We start from the raw sequence: 23,139 nt of genomic DNA, 5'->3' as shown, positions 1-23,139 counted from the left end.
TCGCCCAAGATGGCGGCAGCACAGGCTCTTCCGCCCGTTTCCCTCCCCTTCCTGTCCTCTTGCCTCTCCTCCGGTGGCACCTCCTTCCAGTACCCCTGCCCTCGCCCAAGATGGCGGCAGCACAGGCTCTTCCGCCCGTTTCCCTCCCCTTCCTGTCCCTGCCTCTCCTCCGGTGGCACCTCCTTCCGGATACCCCTGCCCTCGCCCAAGATGGCGGCAGCACAGGCTCTTCCGCCCGTTTCCCTCCCCTTCCTGTCCTCTTGCCTCTCCTCCGGTGGCACCTCCTTCCGGGTACCCCTGCCCTCGCCCAACATGGCGGTAGCACAGCCTCTTCTGCCCTTCCGAGCTAGGAGTGCAGAAAAAGGTGAAACTGCCAGGAAAAGGAGAGGAGGAGTGTGTGTGTGTGTGAGTGAGTGAGAGTGAGACAGGGAGCATCCTAGTAGAGATGGAAGGGGAACCCAAGGGTCATCTAGTCCAACCCTCTGCAAAGAAGCTCAGAGCTACAATTCCCAGGTCTTCTTTGGGAATTCTATGTGAAGTAAGAGTTTCTACATTCATGAGCATTCACTTGGAGTGTGCTCATGTTTTTACCTTTTATTGAAAGCGGCCACAAGTGACTTGGGTGGAGTATAAATAATAAAATTATATTGCTCCTGCTGCTGTTCTTCTCTTACCCTAACTCACATCCAACTCAATACCAAACCTTAACCCGAATGCTCACCCTAACTCAAACCTAATCCTCACTCTAACCCTAAACTTAACCCAAACCTAAGCCTCAGTCTAAACCTAAGCCTAATTTAACCCTAACCCTAAGTAATAAAATTATATTTCTCCTTCTGCTGTTCTTCTCTTACCGTAACTCAACCCCAACTTTAACTCCTAATCCTAATCCAACTCAAACCCAACTCTCACTGTAACCCTAACCTTTACCCAAACCTAATCCTAAACGCTTTGCTCCTTTTTGTGGTGTTTTGTGTTATTGCTTCATTTCGTAGGTCATGAGGCTTTCTTTGTTTCTTGTGGTGTTGCTTCATTTAGCAGTTTTTTAATTGGCTTTTGTGTTTCTTTTGGTATTGCATCATCTTCATAGGTTGTTTGGATTTCTGATTAATTTGCTTTGGATTTCTGGTAGCTCTGCTTCTTTATGATTTGTTTCTGTGTTTCTGGTGTTTTGGCTTGGTTATGCCAAAAAATTGAAGACATACCACCAGAAGCACAAAAACCAAGAAATATTCCCAAAATGAGGCAAAACCAGGAGACATGAAAACCAAGCCAAATCAATGGAAAAGAAACAATCTCACCCAAAACCGCAGAACCATTCAAAGTAAAAGAAGCAAAACAATTAAATGCAATAAACAAGCAAAACCACCCCAAATTAAACAAATCAGCAGAAAACAAAAAAGCAGTAAAGCCACCAATTACAAAGCAATGCCACAAGAAACTGGAAACCAGTTTTTAAAAAGCAAAACCAGAAACTCAACAAGCATGCAATTTGTGAGAGTCCAAAAGCACTTCAAGCAACAGAAATTAACCAACACAGCATACTAGTTTTCACTTAGTCTTGGGTTTCTGGTGAATGTGCTTCGTTTGCAGCTGGCTTCATTTCTTTTCCATTGGTTTAGCTTATTTTTTGGACTTTTGCTTTATTGCTTCTTTTGAGAAGTTTTCTTGTTTTTGCATTCTGGTGGTAATACTTTTGAATGCTTTGGGGGTTTCTGGTGAATCTGCTTTGTTTGGGGTTGGTTGGCTTCTTTGTCAGTTTCCATTGATGTTGCTTTTACATGGTTCTTCTGCTTCTTTTCAGTAGGTTTTTGTGTTTTTAGTGGTTGACTTCATTGTTGGAATGGTCATTAGACATTTCTGGTGGTTTTGCTTCATTTCTGGTGGTTTTCCTTTTATTCTTGGGATTATCAGATCTCATACAAATTAATATTCTCAAAGGTGCAAAACCCAAAAAACCTAGAAATGAAGCAAACTCACCATAAATCCAGCACCCAATCTGTTATGTACTAACCTTGGATCCTAGAATGCAACAACTGATTGGTCTTTTCCTGCAGGCCAATCAGGCTCCAAGAGGGAAGCAGAGTTAGCCAGTCAGACGGGACTCATTGTGTAAATAATGTATATAAAAGCCTGAGGTTGGGGGGGGGGCAATAAAGAGCATGAAATACATACAAGACTCTGAGTATATTTCACAATTGTAATTTATATAAAAGAATCTATGAAACGAAAACCACAGAAAAAATTCAACATAATCCCAAAAACAAACCAGAAACAACAGAAACAAACCACATCCACCAAAGATGAGAAAACCAATTGAATAGAAATTCAAGAAACTCACGCAGTAAACATCTCAGGGAAAAGCAAAATCACCCCCACACCATGCAAAACTAAGGTTTAACTGGCTTTGGGGTTTCTGCGCAATTTACTTTTCCCCTCTTTTGGGGGGTTTCTGGTGGTATTTCTTCTGCTTCTCACATTTCTGCTTCTTTTCAATTGGTTTTGGGATTCTGGTGAATTTGGTAATGATTTGATTAAAGTCTCTGTCTGGCAATTTTCCTTTTTCATGAATTCCTTCCTTGTTGGGTTTCTGGTATCTCATTTTTGGTTTTCACATTTCTCTTAGTTTTGCTACGTTTCAGGTAGTTTGCCTACTTTTTGGAATTATCCAGTCTCATAAAAATGAAGCAATATCATTAGAAGCTTAAAAAGCATGGGGGGAAAAAAACCCCAGGCACTAACCCTAACCCTGAACGTCCACCTATCCCCTGCCCTAGCCCTAACCCTAACCCTGATATTCTGGTCATCCATCTTGGGGATAACAATCTGGTGAGGTAAATTCAGTTGAGATCACTAAATATCAGCTGTGCTTCCTCATCCCTGAGTTTATCATAGTTTGGTTTGGAATGTTGTAGAGGTGCTTATGGAGTGGGGGCAGCCTTCCTAAGAAGGTGGATGGGCAAGTGTCAGAGTTGCTCCCCGATCCTAGCTCACAGAGGATCACGCTAGCCAGCGATCATTTAGTAAAAGTCTTTATTGAGTTACAGTTCCCATTCTCAAGCTGCTGCGTGCAACTCTACTTCTTATGGTTAGATCGGCGAAGCTCTGTCTGGGTCCCCGCCTCCTGTACACCAACTTAATATCCTAGCCTTACTCCACCTTTTCCGCCTGACTGTTCTTCTCTGGGTCCCTCTGCCCCCCGGGGTCTCTTCCTTCCGGGACTCTTCTGACGCTGACCCCCCGGACCCTTCTGTCTCCTTGCGCCGGGCTTTAGGACCTGGCTCCCTTTCCGGGCTGCTTACTGCGCCACCTTCCTGTGCATTTGAACTTGGTGCGCGCGCCCAACCTTCCACTTTCCGTCTGACCGTTTCTTCGCTCCCTGATGGAGGTGTGGCCACTCCTGACTCGTGCCCTCCCTCCTGTTGTGAGCTGCCAGCGCTTGATACCTGACTCCCTTCCTGTCCCCTGCTCTCTGTTGGTGACGCTGGTCCCGATTTCCAACTGCTCCCCTCTGAGCTCCCTCTGGCCCTTTCCTCCTGGGGTGTCCCCCTAGGCTCCCCCCTTGCCCTGGCCACTGGTGCTCCTTTCTGTGAATCTTCCGATTCACTGGAAAGACTCGGAGATCTCGGGTCGTCGTCATCACTCATCCTTTCTTCTGCCTCCTCCCCCTCGCTCTCTGTTTCCTCCCTTGCCCTTGCCTCTGCTCCTGAACCCCTGACATCCATCCCCCCCTCGAAGCCCCCTCTTCCCCCCTCCCCTCCTTCCGGTGCGGGAGCTGGGTGCTGCCGTGTCATGGGGACGAATGTCGGATACAGTTCGCTTCCCGTGGCGGGCCTGCATCTGAAGTCTTCCGGTTCTTCCTCCCTGCTCTCGTCGACGACGGTCACTTCCGCTTCCATCTCTGTGCCGCCGTGCTCGAAACCCGGGTCGTCCCCGAATACGTCCATGTCCGTCTCTCCCTCGCTTCCTCCTGGGGGCGTTGCTCGGCCTGGACCCTCCAGCCACTTCCTGCGCCACTGCTCCTCTGGTCTATCGTCCCACCAATACGAAGGTTCTGAGGCAGATCCCGAGGGTGACCCCTCCGGGGAACGTGCGTCGCGTGTCGGTTCCTCGTCCGAGTCGAACCCCCGGAACGTGCTGGCTGAAAGCGTGGGCGTGAAAAGCCAGTCGTCGAAAAAGTCTGCTGGCATGGGCCTGTGTGGGAAGAGGGCATGAAACTCTTCTTTGAGCAGAGGTTCGTCTAGAGCGTAGCCTGGCACCCAGCTGTTGGCACTGGCCGGGGTGCCCTCCTTGGCGAGAAAGTATTCTACCCCCTCTTCCCCCCATCTAGAGTCCAAAATCTCTGTGACTTCGTTGATGCGCTCCTCCTGTGCCACTCCCCCTTGCTCGGTTCTTTCTCGGAGTGGACTTGGTGCCGTGCCTGGTTCCTGAAATCTGTGAGGTGCCTTGTAGGGAGTGAGCACCGATCTGTGGAACACCGGATGCATCCTGGAACCCTCCGGAAGCGCCAGCCTGAAAGCCACCGGGTTGACCTGCTCTTCGACTTGGTAGGGCCCCAGTTGCTTATGCCCTAGTTTCTTCTTCGCCAACGACCTGGCCGGCACTGCGTGGGCTGCTAACCAGACCCAGTCTCCCACATGGATATCTTCGCCAACCCTTCTGTGTTTGTCCGCTTGTACCTTGTATGCGTGTTTGGCCAGCTCCAGGTGCCGCCGCAGCTGATCGTGGACCTCCTGCAACTCTGACGCGAACGCTTCTGCTGTCTGCGGCTCCCCCTCCCCCATTCTTTCCAGTCCCGGGAAGGTTCTGGGGTGCCTCCCGTTGTTGGCGAAGAACGGCGTGACCCCCGTGGACACGTGCTTCGTGTTGTTGTAGGCGAACTCGGCGAGAGGCAGGTAATCCACCCATGTCGCAGGCTGTTGATTCGCATAACATCTCAGGTACTGCTGCATGATGGCATTGACCCGCTCCGCTTGCCCGTTGGTCTGCGGGTGTCTAGCCGACGCCAGGTTGATCTTGACGTTCAGGAAGCCCATCAGCTTCTGCCAGAAATTCGAGATGAACTGTCGCCCTCGGTCGGACAGAATAGACCGCGGCAGACCGTGAACCTTGAACACGTGGTCTATGAACAGTTTGGCGGTTTGTTCTGCCGTGGCCACCTTAGCACACGGAATGAAATGTGCCATCTTGGAGAACAAGTCCACCACCACCAGCACGGCCGTCTTGCCCCTCGAGCTGGGCAGATCCGTGACAAAGTCCAGGGCCACTCTCTCCCATGGTTTGAACGGAGTTTGCAGCGGTTCCAACAGTCTGGCCGGCGGTCTGTACACTGGTTTGGCCCTCTGGCAGGTGTCACACCTCGCCACATAGTCCGCGACTTCCCCTCTCATTCCGGGCCACCAGAAGTCTCTGGCGACTAATTCCATCGTCTTCTCCTTGCCAAAGTGCCCGGCAGTGGGCGCGTCGTGCAGCTGCTGCAGTACCTTGGCGCGAAGTTCGTCTCCCGGCACGTAGATGGCCCCTTTACGGATGAGCAATCCATCTCGCAGCTGGAACTCGTCGGTCGCTGCCGTGCCCCTGTGCACCTCTGCCATCTTTGCTTGCGCGAAGGAGTCATCCTGCAACGCTCGTCGCACCGCCTCCAGGTCAACTGTTGCCGCAGCGCACGCCCACACTGTAGGTGCGAAGATGTGCATGGCGGCCGCTGGCGTCGCCTCCTCCAGGTACTGCGGCTTACGGGAGAGAGCATCCGCCATGATGTTGGTGTCCCCTGGGACATACTCTATTCGGAAGTCGAAGTTCGCAAAGAACTCAGCCCAACGTATCTGCCTTTGGTTCAGGAACTGTGCCGTGCGCCAGTGCTCCAGATTCTTGTGGTCCGTGCAGACCTGCACCGTGTGCTTGGCGCCGATCAGGAAGTGCCTCCACGCTTTGAACGCTGCATGAATGGCCAGCAACTCCCTGTCCCAGATGGTGTAGTTCTGTTCGGACTTGCTGAGCTTCCTGGAGTAAAACGCTCCCGGCCTCCAAGCCCCCTGCGGGTCTTTCTGCAGCAGGACTGCTCCCACGGCTCTGTCCGAGGCGTCTGTCTCCACCCTCATCGGCCTGCTGGGGTTGACATGAAGCAGCTGCTCTTCCGACGCGAAGAGCCGCTTGAGTGCCTGAAAGGACTGCTCCGCCTGCTCTGTCCAGATGAACTTCTTTTTCTTGGAGCTGAGCGTGTCCGTGATGGCCGCCGCCTGCATAGCAAAGCCTTTGATAAACTTGCGATAGAAGTTCGCGAAGCCGACAAACCGTTGGACCTCCTTCCGGTTGCGTGGGCTTTTCCAATCCAACACTGCTCTAACCTTGGCGCTGTCCATGGCGAGCCCCTTGTCAGACAACTTGTAGCCCAGGAAATCCACCTCCGTCACGTCGAACTGGCACTTCTCCAGCTTGGCGTAAAGCCTATGCTGCTGTAGCCTGCTCAGCACTTCCTTGACGTGTCTGTCATGCTCCTGCTGCGATTCCGAAAAGATCAGGATGTCATCCAAGAAACAGACGCACGTCTTGTAGAGGAGCCCCGCCAACACGTGATGCATGAATGCTTGAAACACGTGGGAGCCATTTTGCAATCCAAAAGGCATAACTCTATATTCGTAGGTACCCAGGGGCGTGAACATGGCTGTCTTCCACTCATCTCCTTCCCGCATGCGAATGAGGTTGTACGCCCCTCGCAGGTCCAACTTGGTGAACACGCTGCCCTTCCGTACCTTTGTGAGGAGGTCGTCGATTCGGGGCATGGGGAAGTCCGATGGCTTGGTCACACTGTTTAAGATGCGATAGTCCACGACCAGCCTTTTTTTGGGCGTGTCCCGCTTCTTAACAAAGAATACAGGACTGCCCCCCGCTGCCTTGGACTCTCGGATGAAACCGCGCTCCAAATTATGATCCATGAACTCTTTGAGTTCCTGCAGTTCGTCCTCAGACATGGAATACAGCTTCCCTTTGGGCAGCGCCGCCCCCGGCAGCAGGTCAATTGTGCAGTCATATGGTCTGTGGGGGGGTAGCCTGTCTGCCTCCTTCTCGCAGAAAACCTCCAAAAATTCTGCGTACTTGTGGGGAACCGCTTGCAGCGTGCCTAGCTGCAGCTGTGACTCCTCTTCCTCTCCTTCCTGCCGGGGCACGATGCAGTGTTCAGCACAAAAAGAAGAGCCGAAGGTCAGCTGCCTCTGGTACCAAGCCAGCGTCGGGCTGTGCTTGTCCAGCCAACTCATGCCCAATACAATGGGCGTGTCCGATAGTTGAGTGACGTTGAAGCTGATGATTTCCCTGTGATTCCCAAGTCGCATCACCATTGGTGGCGTCTGCTTCACCACTTGCCCCCCTAGCAGCTCCCTGCCATCCACCGTGACAACCTGCAGGGGCAGCGTGGCAGGCAGCAACTGTATGGCGTGCCGGTCGACAAATTCCTGCCCTATAAAGTCTGCATTGCTGCCTGAGTCGATGGTAATTGGCACGTCCATGGTGATTCCATTGGGCAGCTGGAGCGATGCGGTGAGCCTCACTACTGGCTTGGGCGGGAGGGGGTCCATGGGCTGTAAAATCTCTGGGGACTGCTTCACTGACACGTCTGGCTGGGCCCCAGTGCCTCTTCCTCCAGCCAGACTCCGTCGTTTCCCTGCTGTGGTTCTCCTTGCTGCGTTGCTGCAGTTACCATTGCTGAGGCTGCAGTGTGCTTGTGGAGCCTCCGGGGACACTCTTTCGCCATATGCTGTGGATCATCGCAGATATAACACTTCCTGTTCCCTCTAGGAGGCTTCGCTTTCACTGCTCCCGGTGCTAGGGCTCTGGCTGCTGACTGAGCCCTTGCACCTCCAACCTCCATAGGTTCCGCTCCTCCTCCTGGCGGAGGCGTGGATTGCGCACGCGCTGCTTCTCTGGGAAGGAAGGAGGAGCCCCTGGCTGGTTCGCGCCCTCCACGCCCTTCGTCCCTGCTCCACGGACGTTCTTCCAGCCGCACCCCCACCGCCAGCGCCCTCTGAACGATCTCCTGCGTGGTCCGGGGTCTCTCCCCCCCTCGCAATTTCATCTTTAACCGAGCCGTGCAATCCCTCCCAAAACAGGTCTCTTACAGGAGCCGAATCTCTGTCCCATTCCAGGGCACTGACCAAAGCGAAAAAGCGGGCATGGTACTGCCTTACGCTGGCCCTCCCTTGCTTCAGTCCATGTATCTGCTGCCGAGCAAGATCCACGTCAATGCTTGATAAAAAGCACCCATCCATCGCTTTAATAAAGGCATCCGCATTTTGGAGCGCCGGATCCTTATCCCTCCACAAATTGCGCAGCCATGCTTTAGCATCTCCATGCAAATGGGACATGATGAACCCCACTTTCTCTTGCTCATCTCTAAAGTCTTTGTTCAGCAGTTGCAGTGCACACATTACATCTGCTCTAAAGTTGGGGTACTGTTGCAGATTCCCATCGAAGTGAGAGACTAGACCGCCTGTTCTTCTTCCCAATCCAATCCCCTCCCGTCTGGCTGTCAGTTCCCCTTGCTTCGTAAGCACTTCCAACCTGACCTGGAGATCCCTGTAGGCGGCAGCTGCATCCTCCTCTCTCTTCCTGGATGCAAGTGCCTCGGCATTCAGTCGTGTCACTGCTTCTCTGAGTTCCGCTATCTGCTGTTCAGCCGTCATGTTGTCTGCCGTTCGTGAGCTCGCTAGTAGGCACCCGCTTTCTCTCCTCTCCGTGAGGCCGTAGATGCCCACAATTTAGGAGACAGAGCTTACTGTCAGAGTTGCTCCCCGATCCTAGCTCACAGAGGATCACGCTAGCCAGCGATCATTTAGTAAAAGTCTTTATTGAGTTACAGTTCCCATTCTCAAGCTGCTGCGTGCAACTCTACTTCTTATGGGTAGATCGGCGAAGCTCTGTCTGGGTCCCCGCCTCCTGTACACCAACTTAATATCCTAGCCTTACTCCACCTTTTCCGCCTGACTGTTCTTCTCTGGGTCCCTCTGCCCCCCGGGGTCTCTTCCTTCCGGGACTCTTCTGACGCTGACCCCCTGGACCCTTCTGTCTCCTTGCGTCGGGCTTTAGGACCTGGCTCCCTTTCCGGGCTGCTTACTGCCCCACCTTCCTGTGCATTTGAACTTGGCGCGCGCGCCCAACCTTCCACTTTCCGTCTGACCGTTTCTTCGCTCCCTGATGGAGGTGTGGCCACTCCTGACTCGTGCCCTCCCTCCTGTTGTGAGCTGCCAGCGCTTGATACCTGACTCCCTTCCTGTCCCCTGCTCTCTGTTGGTGACGCTGGTCCCGATTTCCAACTGCTCCCCTCTGAGCTCCCTCTGGCCCTTTCCTCCTGGGGTGTCCCCCTAGGCTCCCCCCTTGCCCTGGCCACTGGTGCTCCTTTCTGTGAATCTTCCGATTCACTGGAAAGACTCGGAGATCTCGGGTCGTCGTCATCACTCATCCTTTCTTCTGCCTCCTCCCCCTCGCTCTCTGTTTCCTCCCTTGCCCTTGCCTCTGCTCCTGAACCCCTGACAGCAAGACATAAAGCTAATCATTCTACAACGATGTTTGTGTTTGAAAATGTGGGTGTTTATATCCCTCATTATGGTGTTATTATGGAATTATGGTGCTGGAGGAGACTCTTGAGAGTCCCATGGACTGCAAGAAGATCAAACCTCTCCATTCTGAAGGAAATCAGCCCTGAGTGCTCACTGGAAGGACAGATCGTGAAGCTGAGGCTCCAATACTTTGGCCACCTCATGAGAAGAGAGGACTCCCTGGAAAAGACCCTGATGTTGGGAAAGATGGAGGGCACAAGGAGAAGGGGACGACAGAGAATGAGATGGTTGGATGGTGTTCTTGAAGCTACTAGCATGAGTTTGATCAAACTGCGGGAGGCAGTGGAGGACAGAAGTGCCTGGCGTGCTCTGGTCCATGGGGTCACGAAGAGTCGGACACGACTAAACGACTAAACAACAACAAATATCCCTCATGGCAGAATTATGTTCTGTGCCCCACAGTTGTATAGACCTGGTGGTATGCATCTTTCTGATTTGGGTTGTGACATGATTCTTAAGGATCTGCAAAGAGCTCTGTTTGAGCACTGGCGTGTTTGTGGGTGGAGGTGAACAAGCACACCTGCCCAGACTTACCAGTAATTTGATTTGGTTACATTGGTCGAATCTGACTAGTTTTGCCGATCCTCAAGTTGTTATATTTAATAAATACAACCACTTTTGGTTGTCTTTTTTTTTAATAATAATTTTTATTACATTTTTTCCAATTACAGATAAAGCAAAAAAGAATTAAAGAAAAGATAAGAAAAGAAAAAGAAAAAACCAAACCATTTCAACAACTTATTTCAATTTTCTATCGAACTTCCCCACACCTCCCACACAGTGCATTCTTAACAATAAATTTATCAACAAATTATAACCTTGTTTCGTGTGTTTCTTTTGTTCTTTCAATTGCGATTTAAGTTTAAATCCCTTATTTTCCATTTACTCTAAGAACCAAACGTATTGTCATTTTTAACCGTTTAAACTTTGATTCTTTCAATAATGTTATCCAATTTCATATATAATCCATTCACGTTGCTGGGGCTAACCTTCCAAGTCATGCGACATCTTAAAGTTCATATAATTTATAAAACTTTTGCAAATAGTCCTTAATTTTTTTCCAATCCTCCTCCATTGCTTCTTCTCCCAAGTCTCGGATCCTGGCAGTCATCTCAGCCAACTCCATGTAGTTCATCAATTGCGTGTGCCAGTCTTCCAGTGTGGGTAAATCTTGAGTCTTCCAATACTTAGCGATAAGGATTCTTGCTGCTGTGGTAGCATACATAAAAAACGTTCTATCCTTCTTTAACACCTTTTGGCCGACAATGCCCAAAAGGAAGGCCTCCGGTTTCTTAGGGAAGGTGTACTTAAACACCTTTTTTAACTCATTATAAATCATTTCCCAGAAGGCCTTCACTCTTGGACAAGTCCACCAAAGATGAAAGAATGTCCCCTCAGCTTCTTTGCATTTCCAACATTTATTATCAGACAAATGGTAAATCTTAGCAAGCTTGACTGGGGTCATGTACCACCTGTATACCATTTTCATAATGTTTTCTTTCAAGGCATTACATGCCGTAAACTTCATACCGGTGGTCCATAACCTTTCCCAGTCCTCAGACATGATGTTATGACCAATGTCTTGAGCCCACTTTATCATAGCTGATTTAACTGTCTCATCCTGAGTGTTCCATTTAAGCAGCAAGTTATACATTCTCGATAATACCTTGGTCTTTGGTTCTAACAGCTCTGTCTCAAGTTTCGATTTTTCCACCTGGAATCCTGTTTTTTTGTCCAATTTAAAAACCTCATTAATTTGGGCATAATGAAACCAATCTTGCACCTTACCCTTTAGTTTTTCAAAACTCTGCAATCTCCAATTATCTCCAATATTTTCTATTATTTCCCAATATTTCGGCCAGCCGGCCTCCATATTAGGTTTTTTCCGAGCCTTGGCCTCTATTGGTGATAGCCATCTCGGAGTCTTACTTTCCAGCAAGTCTTTGTATTTTTTCCAGACTAAAAATATTGCTTTTCTGACAATATGGTTTTTGAACATTCCAAATGTTTTTACCTTGTCATACCACAAATACGCATGCCAACCTAGCGAATTGTTAAAGCCCTCCAGATCTAGGACATCAGTGTTTTCTAACAAGATCCAATCTTTCATCCAGCAGAAGGCAGCAGCTTCATAATATAACCTTAAGTCCGGCAGGGCAAACCCCCCTCTTTCTTTTGCATCAGTTAGTATTTTAAATTTTATTCGGGGCTTTTTGCCCTGCCAAACAAATTTCGAGATATCATTCTGCCACTTTCCAAAACATTCCACTCTGTCCACGATCTGCAAGGCTTGAAACAGGAACAACATTTTTGGCAAGACGTTCATTTTTATAGCTGCAATTCGGCCTAACAAGGATAATTTCAATCTTGACCAGATTTCTAGGTCTTTTTTAACTTCTGACCAACATTTCTCATAATTGTCTTTAAATAAGTTCAAGTTTTTAGAGGACAGATTAACCCCCAGGTATTTCACTTTTTTAACAATGTTTAGGTCTGTTTCCTTCTGAAACCCATCTGTTTCAGAAGATGTCAGATTTTTTCCTAATACCTTAGTTTTTTGTTTATTCAACTTAAATCCCGCCACCCGACCAAATTCTTGAATCAATTCTAAGACTCTTTTTGTACTAGATTCTGGCTCCTGTAGTGTTAAAACCAAGTCATCTGCAAATGCTTTCAGTTTATATTGTTTCGTTCTGACCCGTATCCCCTGTACCTGCCGATCCTTCCTGATCATGTTCAGCAACACCTCCAGGACCGAGATAAATAATAGAGGGGATAGGGGGCACCCCTGTCGTGTTCCTTTTTCAATATAAAGCTCTTCTGTCACCACATTGTTCACTATCAATTTAGCCTTTTGTTCTGAATAAATTGCTTCTATTCCATTCTCAAACCCCCGTCCCACTCCCATCCCTTCCAAGTTTTTCTTCATAAACTTCCAAGAAATATTATCAAAGGCCTTCTCTGCGTCAATAAATATCAGCACTGCTTTGGTGTTAATATTTGTTTGCAACAGTTCCAGAATGTCAATAATGTTCCTGGTATTGTCAAACAAATGCCTGCCTGGAAGAAAGCCTGCTTGGTCCTTATGAATTACTTCATTTAGTACTTTTTTAAATCTATTTGCCAAAATGTCTGCAAATATTTTGTAATCCACATTTAGGAGTGAGATGGGACGGTAGTTCTTAAGTTGAGTCTTTTCAGTTTCCACTTTAGGTATCAATGTGATGAATGCTTCTTTCCACGTTTCTGGTGCCCTCCCTCCCCCCATAATCTGGTTACAAACCTCCATTAGTGGTTGTATCAAGTAGTCTTTTAATGTCCTATAATACTTGGAGGTAAGTCCATCAGGGCCTGGAGATTTGCCTAGCTGCATAGTCTGAATGGCATCCTCAATTTCCTGCTGTGTTATTTTACAGTTCAAGATTGATCTCTTTTCTTGAGATAGTTCTGGTAGGCCGCCACTTTTGGTTGTCTTGACTCTTCCTCCTGACGTGCTAGGAACCACTCCGTTTGGGGGGCACTGCAAAACATTCGGTTTTTACTGCAAACATTTTGCCAGACTTTGGCCTTGATTTGGAGTGAATCAGGCAATGTTGGGTCTTGGGGTGACCTTATGACCCCTGTCACTTACTTGGTTTGTCGGGCAAAATGCTAAAAAAAATTCTACAATGTCTGGCAAAATGCTACAAAACTTTTGCCAGACTTTGGCACCAGTTTGGAGTGAACCGGACAATGTTGGGTTTTGGATATTAATTATGAACCCCGGTTTGATGTATCAATTACTCTGTTTATGGGGTGTTACAAAATGTGGGGGTTTTGCTGCAAAACTTTTACCAAACATCAGTTTTGATGGGATCCCAGATTTGGGGGTTTGTAGTTAAATGAAGCATTCTTTCAGTGCTTCTCGGGAAATGTGCAGTTTCCGTCAGATCAGACTAATACTACTGGATAAAATGATATGGTTGTTGATTATCAGACAGTTCTCCCATTTATCAAGGAAAACGTCTGTTATGGGTGGTGTCAGGGAACTGACATCGGAGGAAAGGGAAGTGGTAGGGCTCCCAGAGACTGGGAGAGAGTCAACAGCTAAAGCAGGGACCAGTAGGGGGAGCGCGGGGTCTCTGGAGGAGGATCTCAGTAATGCTGAGAGAGACGCAGCAGCCCAGGCAGGAAGCAGAAGGGGAGAGAAAGGGGTGAGAGACACTTCGAGCGAAAATAGCGGGGAGGTGTCAGAAGCAACTGCAGGGAGACCTATGCTTCGCCGGAAGCTGTCACGTCGTGAGTCCAGGAGACGCGTTTCCGTTAAGGAACTTCTTTGCTGGAAGCGCTTCCGCAGACAGCCACTGTCGGACACTACAAGTGACTAGAGCAGACATGTCTGAGGAGCTCTGTCACACACAGAGGTTTGTGGGGTCGCACAAACTCTGAAGGGGCACTATTTTAAGCACAAGCAGCTAATCATCCCCTGACAGCAGTCCGACAGTCTCTGTACGCTGCCTGTGCAGGAGAAGGCATCATGAGCGACCCAGCAGGAGCCGGAGCCGCAGGGGGTGGAGCTGGTCCAAGCTTGGAAGACAGATACCGAGCATTGGAGGTCCAACTTGCGCTGCAGACGGCGAGGCTCGAGGAGAGGAGGGCTCAAGATGCAGACAAGAAGGGGAGAACCACTCAGTTCCCCAGAAAGGTACCAGGATTAGTGCAGAAGTTTGGGGGGGACCCCAAGGATTACCATGCCTTTAGGACTGAAATGCAATATGCCCTGAATGTGCAGTTTGATGAGTTCCCTGATGAGGAATCCCGAGTTGCTTTCGTAATTGGGCATCTTGAGAAGGGGGCGCGGGACTGGGTTCGACCCCTGATGGCAACGCACAACGATATCCTGAAGGACGCTATGAAATTCTTTCGTGCAATGGATATCATGTTCTCCAGCGATATTGAGGAGGGGGGAGTGCGCAGACAGCTAATGGCTTGCAAGCAGGGAAGCAGATCTGTCCGTGAGTACTGGACTGAATTTACCATGCTAATTCACAGATTGGGGTGGGATTTATCGGCAGCACCCATTCAGATGCTATTTGAAGAAGGTCTTTCTTCAGCTGTGAAAGACGAGCTGGCCAGGAGCCCCAGGGCGGTGTCTATGGATCAGCTGACCAAATCTGCGCTGACCATTGGAGCGCGCCAGGAGGCAAGAGCCTTGGAGAGGCGGGAAGGGAGAGGGGAACGTTGGAAGGAGTTACGCATTCCAGACATTCCTGAGCCAGCTTTCCCGCCGGCAGAGCCGATGGAAATCGGAACAGCCCGCGCGCGCGCAGTTTCAAAGCCCAGTGAGGGGGCGAAGAAGGAGGGAAAGGGATCCCGGAAATGCTATCTCTGCCAACAGCCAGGCCACTTTGCCAGAGTCTGCCCCCAGAGGAAGGAATGGCAAGGGATGGTGGGAACTGTTGAGGGGGAAGAGCAGGGAGAAACGGAGCAGGTAAAAGCCAACGCCTGGTTGCCAGCAGGGCACTGCAGCCAGGCCAAAGAGCAGTGAAAGTGCCCCTTTCCCAAGTGCCAGTGCCAGAAGCTCCTCGACCTGCTCTAGTGATTGAAGTGTCGCTAGAGTTGCAAAATGGACACCCCCTAAAAATAAAGGCGCTGTTAGACTCAGGCAGCTCCTGCAATTTCATGAGCAAGGAGTTTGCGGCTGAACACCAGATACAGACTATCCCCTTAAGCAACCCCCTGCAGGTGACCACGATCGATGGCAGAGAACTGTTGGGAGGAGGCGTCAGCTTGCAGACCATCCCAATGATAATGAGGGTGGCAAGGCACACAGAACTGATAGCGTTTAATGTGGCCACCTTGGGAGGCGCTCCCATTATTTTGGGAATGAGCTGGCTAGCCCTACATGATCCGCTGGTGGGCTGGCATCAAAGAGTGGTTTCCTTCGGTTCCGCACATTGCTTAGAACACTGCAGGGGGGAAAAGGGGTCAGCAGGGGCCCAAGCCACCCTAGCAGGGACGGAAGTGATGGAGAAGGGGAAGGTGCCATCACAGTATGCTGATCTCAGCGACGTGTTCAGCGAGAAGGAAGCTGACCAACTACCCCCGCATAGGCCCTTTGATTGCCAGATCAATTTACTCCCTGGAGCACAGCTTCCTGTAGGCAGGTTGTATGCCATGTCAGACAGGGAGATGCAGGAGTTGCGAGCGTTCATTGACAAGAACCTGAAGAGAGGCTTCATCAGAGAGTCCAAGGCAGCGGGGGGTAGCCCAGTGTTTTTTGTGGATAAAAAGAACACGGACAAGCCGAGACTGGTATGTGACTTTCGGGCCCTAAATGCAGTGACAGAGCCGGTGGCTTTTCCTATGCCCAGGATTGATGATATTTTGACCAGGGTGCGAAAAGGAAAGATTTTTACAAAGCTGGACCTAAGGGGGGCGTACAACCTGATACGTATAAGGAAAGGGGATGAATGGAAGACCACCATGTTCACCCCTTTGGGGGCATTTGAATATCTCGTTATGCCTTTTGGATTACAAGCAGGCTCCGCGTGTTTTCAAGCCTTTATGAACCATGTACTGGGGCCTTTGCTCTACAAGAATTGCGTGGCCTTCTTAGATGACGTGTTGGTGTATTCGGAGAATGAGGAGCAACATGTGAGAGACGTCAGAGAAGTGTTGAGCAGGCTGCATGCCAACAGACTGTGGGTGAAACTGGAGAAGTGTCAGTTTCATACCAAGGAGGTGGAGTTCCTGGGGTACCGCTTGTCAGACAAGGGGTTGGCCATGGACCCCGGCAAGGTTCAAGCGGTGTTGGAATGGAAAACCCCCAAGACTAAGAAGGATGTGCAGAGGTTCCTAGGGTTTGGAAACTTTTATCGTAAGTTCATCCGAAACTTCGCTCACCTGACGGCGCCCATCACGGACTGTCTCAGCAGCAAAAAGAAGTTTGTTTGGACGGGGGAGGCGGAGCGAGCGTTTGAGGAACTGAAAAAGGCCTTCGCCTCTGACGAACAACTTCTACATGTGGATTTACAAAAAAAGCTGAGGGTCGAAACAGACGCTTCTGACAGAGCCATAGGGGCGGTGCTTCTTCTGCAGCCAGGGAAGGAGGGGTCCGAGTGGCGACCGTGTGCCTTCTTTTCGCGAAAGCTGAACAAATCGGAGAGAAACTACACGGTGTATGACCGGGAACTTCTTGCGATTTATGAGGCCTTCCGGAGATGGAGGCACCTACTAATTGGTGCACAACAGAAGGTGCAAGTACGCACGGACCATAAGAATCTAGAGTATTGGAGAACTGCGCGAGTGCTCAACCAACGGCAGTTGAGATGGGCCCAGGAGTTCTCCAAATTTAACTTTGAGATTTGTTACGTACCAGGCCAGGAGAACGTTAGGGCGGACGCTCTATCACGCAAACCTGAATATTTGGAGGGAGAGGGTGCACCCGAAGAGACCCATGTCATTCCCGAGGATCGCTGGGTGTGTGGGGCGGCACTGGTGGGGCTAAGGGAACTGATAGAGGGAACGGTGCAGGATGAATATGCCCAGGACAAACTCAGGGGTCTCAGGAGGGAGGGAGACAAACCCGGGGGTTTTGAGGAGAGAAACGGGGCGTTGTACTACAAGGGAGCGTTATACGTACCTGAAGGAGAATTGAGGGAAAAGGTACTCAAGCAACTGCACGATAGCCCCACAGCAGGGCATTTTGGGCAACACAAAACCATGTGGCTGGTTACCAGGGAATTCTGGTGGCCCAAGGTCAGGGAAGATGTGCGGGAGTATGTGAGAGGGTGTGACCGATGTCAACGAGCCAAGGGGGAGAGGCGGGCACCGGCAGGTTTATTAGAACCACTACCCACGCCGGAAAGACCATGGGAGGCAGTGGCAATAGATTTTATGACTGATCTGCCCAGGTCCAAAGGGAAGACAGCCATTATGGTTGTGGTAGACCTGTTAACCAAGATGGCCCACTTTATAGCCTGCTCACATGCGGTCACAGCAGAAGAAACCGCTAAATTGTTTGTGGAAAATGTGTTTAGATTGCATGGTGCCCCCTTGAGGGTGGTTTCGGACCGAGGGAAACAATTTACTTCCAGGTTCTGGAGGAAGCTCATGAGCTTATTGCATGTAGAGGTGAATTTCTCAACTGCCCGTCATCCAGAAACCAACGGGCAGGCGGAAAGAGCTAATGGTGTCCTCCAGCAATATTTGAGGTGTTATGTGAATGACAGAGAGAATGATTGGGTGGAGAAGCTGGCGTTGGCAGAATTTGCCTATAACAATGCGGAGAACGTGTCCACGGGAATGAGCCCTTTTTTGGCCAATCACGGGTGTCATCCCCGAGCCTTCCCAGGGGGGGAGGGGGAGAACTGGAGCGTTCCAGCCGCAGAACAGTTCGTTGAAGAAATGGAAGCGATCCATCGCCAGCTCCAACTTAATTTAAACAGGGCGAAGGAGGAATATAAGAGGCAGGCAGACAAAACCAGAAGGGAAGGAGAAAGCATTAGGGTGGGGGATCAGGTGTGGTTGTCCACCCAAGGGTTACCATTTAAAGGAGGTTGTAAGAAGTTAAGACCCAAAAGACTGGGCCCATTTGAAGTCACGCAACAGGTCAACCCAGTGGCTTTCAGACTCCGGTTACCTAACCACATGAAGTTGCACCCAGTGTTCCACAGATCATTGCTGTCACCGTATATAGGGGACAGAGAGGGGAGGGTCAATAGGGGACCAGCTATGGAGGAAAAAGAACACAGCTACCATGTAGCGGAGATTCTCGATTCCAGGTGGAGGGGAGAGCAAGTAGAGTATTTGGTAATGTGGGAAGGGGAGCCGGAGTCGGAAAACACCTGGGTCAGGGCAGAGGATGTAGATGACGAGGTTTTGATTGAAACTTTTCATCAGAGATTCCCTCGGAAACCCCAGCCAGTGGCGAGGTTCCGGAGGGAATACTTCGCCACCACCGACGAAGAAGAAGAGTTGGAGGGGTTCGCTGATTCCGAGGTGGAGGAGGATTCAGCGAGTCGGAACGAAGACCGATGGAGGGAAATGTTCGAGACGTCGGAAGATGAGGAGGATTCTTTTAGGGGTTTCAGCTCCTCACCGCCCAGAGGAGAGAGAAGGGGCGGGGGAGAGGGGGGCCCTGGAGGGGAGGTGGATGTCAGGGAACTGACATCGGAGGAAAGGGAAGTGGTAGGGCTCCCAGAGACTGGGAGAGAGTCAACAGCTAAAGCAGGGACCAGTAGAGGGAGCGCGGGGTCTCTGGAGGAGGATCTCAGTAATGCTGAGAGAGACGCAGCAGCCCAGGCAGGAAGCAGAAGGGGAGAGAAAGGGGTGAGAGACACTTCGAGCGAAAATAGCGGGGAGGTGTCAGAAGCAACTGCAGGGAGACCTATGCTTCGCCGGAAGCTGTCACGTCGTGAGTCCAGGAGACGCGTTTCCGTTAAGGAACTTCTTTGCTGGAAGCGCTTCCGCAGACAGCCACTGTCGGACACTACAAGTGACTAGAGCAGACATGTCTGAGGAGCTCTGTCACACACAGAGGTTTGTGGGGTCGCACAAACTCTGAAGGGGCACTATTTTAAGCACAAGCAGCTAATCATCCCCTGACAGGTGGCTTTTGCTTGGTGTGTGTGACTGTTGACAGACAGATTTGAAAAGGAACACAGCTTCCTCTGTTTGTCTCACAGTAACTGACTGCTTGATTATGCAGTCGGCTCGCCCAAAACTTCCAGCTGGATTCCGAGGACAGGAAATGATTCTGCTAAAGGCTTTCTGTGAATATACCGGTAATTCCAGTTGATTTGTTTTAATGGTCACATAAAGGCACTTTCTTTGGTTATAAAATGATGTTGTGAGTCTTATATCTGAGCAGTCAATAAACTCCCTCCCCCACAGAAACGCTTGTCTTACTTCTTCTTCTGCTTGGCATCCATACTTACATGTTTGTTTAAAGAAAGACTAACCCCACCCCGAACCCCACCTCCAGCTTTCATTTTATTATTCTAGTGACTAGTCAGTGTTCATAGCAACACTTGCTTTTGTTCCTAGACAAACTGCCCTGAAAGACAGTTACTGTACTATGAACTACATGTGTCTTCTTGATATATAAGGTTGTTGCTAGTTTCTGCAAAACACTTCTTTATCTTTCAACAAGAAATAAATGAATAGGAGGCTGCCCTAAGGAAGAAGTGTGATTGCATCTGGAATATCAGACTCTCTGTATTTTTATGTATTTACTTGATTTGGGGGTGGCCGCTTCACCCCCTGGCTATGCCCATGTCCCCAACTAACTGAGCTTCTTGGGATCATCCTGCCATGCTGTGAGCTACTACATTATCCTGCACTTTACAGAACCTTCCTTAGAGAATAAAAAACTGAGGCAAATTTCCAGTCTAAACAGGCTACACAAAAAGAAACAGCAGCGATTCTTTATGTTTGACTTGTGCTTGAGCGCCTGATATCTCAGAAAATCAACATCAGTGTTGGGGTGGGTGGGTCAGGGCATTTCCAAAATGTTATGATATATGGAGCCATGGATGTGGCCAAGGGGGGCCAACTAAATAAAAATAAATAAAAATACATAGCTAACTGAGGTTCTGACCTCCTAACAAAAGGCCTGCCCCCACTAACAAAAATCCTGGCTACGCCCATGGATGAAGCCAACTACAGTAACTCTGGTTTTGTCCCCACCCGGAAGTGTAGCATGTGTGGGCCGCGGGGGCACAAATTTGTGTCAGGGGGCACAAACAGGTGCCCCCAAAGCAGGCTCCCTCATTGGTGCCTGGCTCCATGTGAGAAGGAGCTGACCTAAGCTGCTTTGCTTCTGCTGGCCACAGCTCTGTCCTTAGGTCAGGCCTGACCCGGGGAAGAGAGCAGGAGGGTGGGTGGCTGCAGTGCACCTCGCTCCCAGTCACAGCAGCAGCTCCGCCTCCGGGTCACGTCTGACCTGGCGCACTCAAGGAGCCTGAGCAGCAGCTTCCCTGCCCCTCTCCTCCCCTGGACATATGGGGCATGCTCCTCTCCCCTCGTTGAGTTCTGCAAAGGCAGCCCTGAGACTGAGGAGGAAAGAGCTCACTGCTCATGCCAACCCTAGAGAGGATGTAAGAAAAAAGCAGCCTGTTGGAGGACAGCCGAGAAGCAATTGAGCTTGGTGGAGCAGTGCCCCAGTCCCCCTTAAGGACAAGCCTCCACTGACAGGGAGCAAGAAGGAATTTTAAATGGGGAACTACAATATTGGCATGGGAACTACAATAGCTCAGTGTTGTAATTTGTCTACCCTACTTAATATTTACCATTAAGGAAAGTATAAAGTCATGGAGTAAATCCATTCAGCTTGTTGATGTGAAGCAGCAGACCTCAATCTGATACTGCAAATGTTATGGAATTATTGAATATTCAGAAGTATACCTCTCCACCACTCCTTAGTCAGGCTAGTTTTGGGCATTTATGGCAAGATTATCCCAAGTGGAAAGGAATAATGTATTTTCACTGTTATGTATTCAGTGGTCTGTCTTTGCTTCCCATTGTCTCAGGAATTAGGTAATTACCATCTCAAAGGAATGACCAGACTACCAGGAAAGGCAATCAGATAAGGCATTATCAGATAACTTGGCAGACAGGAAAAACAACATTCAAATTTCTATTGTAGAAATTTCCCTTTTCTGTGATGTAGGTATGATGTTTGTGGGGGTGGTCTTGAGCTCCAGGGCAGGGAATTTCAAAATGGCAAGCACACATTGTTCGCGGTCCTCCTCCCCTCTCCTGCGTGTGAGAGGAGCACCCTGTTGCAACAGTTTAATAAAGTTCAGGCTTACTAGCTGCTTTGCTTCTCAATATTCTCTGGTTGGCCTCTGTTATTTTCTCCAACCGATGGAGAACCTACAAGGTTCTCCAATAAAGGAATAAGGGCAGATTTTGTTTACAACAACACAAAGCCATCTGAAACTGTCGAATAAACTGCAAGAGCAGCAATGGAAAATTGCTTTCACACACTAAAAGTTCCCTGCAACTAGAAAGCCAGCAAAGCAGGGGAAAGGCTAGCTTTTTTAATTGACAAGTACCTTCTCTATGATGTGCTAGGCTTTGGTTTTTACGCATAGAAGTGTTATTCCCCACCTGTATCTTGAAGTAGTATGGTCCATTTGGCCACCTCATTCTGCTGCATATGGAGAGTGCTGGAATTTTTAATTCTTAAGGAAACATTGTGTCTATTTTTCCCACATGAGACGTTTCTTTACTTATATCAATAATGTTATGAAAGACTTGTAGCATGCTTCAAGCTGATTAGCACTTGGTGGCTGTGAAGCTTTAAATACAAAACAGACACATAGTGAAAGGATTTCTACACACTGAATTTTTTATTTATTTCACAGAGCAATTGCTTTCAGCTTTGCAGAGGAGCCCGTAGTATCCAAACTACAGTACTTCCGTGAGAGCTGTGAAGCAGAGCTCCCTCCACTGGCTCTGCTGTGACAGGACAGCTCCCTCAGGCCTCCTCTCCCCACAACTGTTATCTGGGGCAGCCATCAGTGGGAGAGCTATGCTGGAGGCCCAGCTCCTTCAGGCACCTCCAGCCCCTGAACTGTGCCAGCTGGTCAACAGAGGAACAACTGTTTAGTGATTTGTGACTGAGATTTGATATTCCTCTTCCCTCCCTGCCCCCTTTGCCTGTGGGTGGGGACCATCTTGCTTTGATTGCGTTTAAGTTGTCTGGTGGCCTTGTTGGCTGAACAGCGAGGCACAAATGTTCCAAATAAATAAATCTCTATACACAGTATAGAAAATTAGTGATCTTTGTAATGTGTGATTTTGTAGTACTACTTTGTAGTAGGGTGGCCAGATACCACATAGTATTTGAGCAAGAACAGAAGACCAAATAAGTGAATAAGGCTAAAACCGGGGTGGGGGGTTGGGGGTGCAAATGTGATTTACAAATTATGTGCTATAAGAAGCCAAGAAACCTCCTGCTGGGTCAGACCAAAAGCCAAGAGCCTTTCTTCCTCCAGTAGCCAATCAGATGCCTCCAGGAAACCCAGCAACAGCCCTCCCCAATTGTTGCTCCCCAGCAACTAGAATTCAGAGACATACTGCCTTTGTACAAGGATCTATCACTTCTCCTTTGGGCAGACCACTCCTCCATGATTTTGTCTGATTCCCTTATAAGCCAGTGACCATGAGCACATCCTGTGGCTTTTTAGTACCATGCATTCATTATGCACAGCATGAATAAATACTTTGTCCTATTCTGCTGCCCACTTATTCCAATCCAAATTGTACATTTTAAAAACTTCTCTATAAGTTAAGAATGCACATGATTTGCAGTGCATGTTTACTCAGGAGTAAAACTTAAGTTTAGTAGGACTTGCCTAGGAGTGTATATAAGACGACAGCCATATTCTGCTTTTGTTGGTCATGGGGAAATGCACTGAACTATTGATTCTATATGGATGCTTCAGTTGCGAATCCTGCACTGCACTACATGACCCTTGGGGTGCCTTCCAACTCTACAATTCTATGAGTCCCTCCCCATGGTTGCTGACCCACTTTC

General features: G+C 49.3%; 1 long non-coding RNA gene across 1 annotated transcript; it reads left to right on the top strand.

Annotated features, from left to right (window-relative positions):
• The first annotated feature begins 284 nt into the window (after positions 1–284).
• On the top strand, positions 285–22,378 carry LOC309519606. Its single transcript, XR_014213867.1, has 3 exons — positions 285–364; positions 19,303–19,378; positions 21,965–22,378. It is a non-coding gene; the product is annotated as an uncharacterized lncRNA (long non-coding RNA).
• Positions 22,379–23,139: the final 761 nt, after the last annotated feature.

Source organism: Podarcis vaucheri (assembly GCF_965113315.1).
Source record: "Podarcis vaucheri genome assembly, chromosome: 15".
NCBI lineage: Eukaryota > Metazoa > Chordata > Lepidosauria > Squamata > Lacertidae > Podarcis > Podarcis vaucheri.
This window is presented reverse-complemented; position numbering and strand designations above follow the sequence as displayed.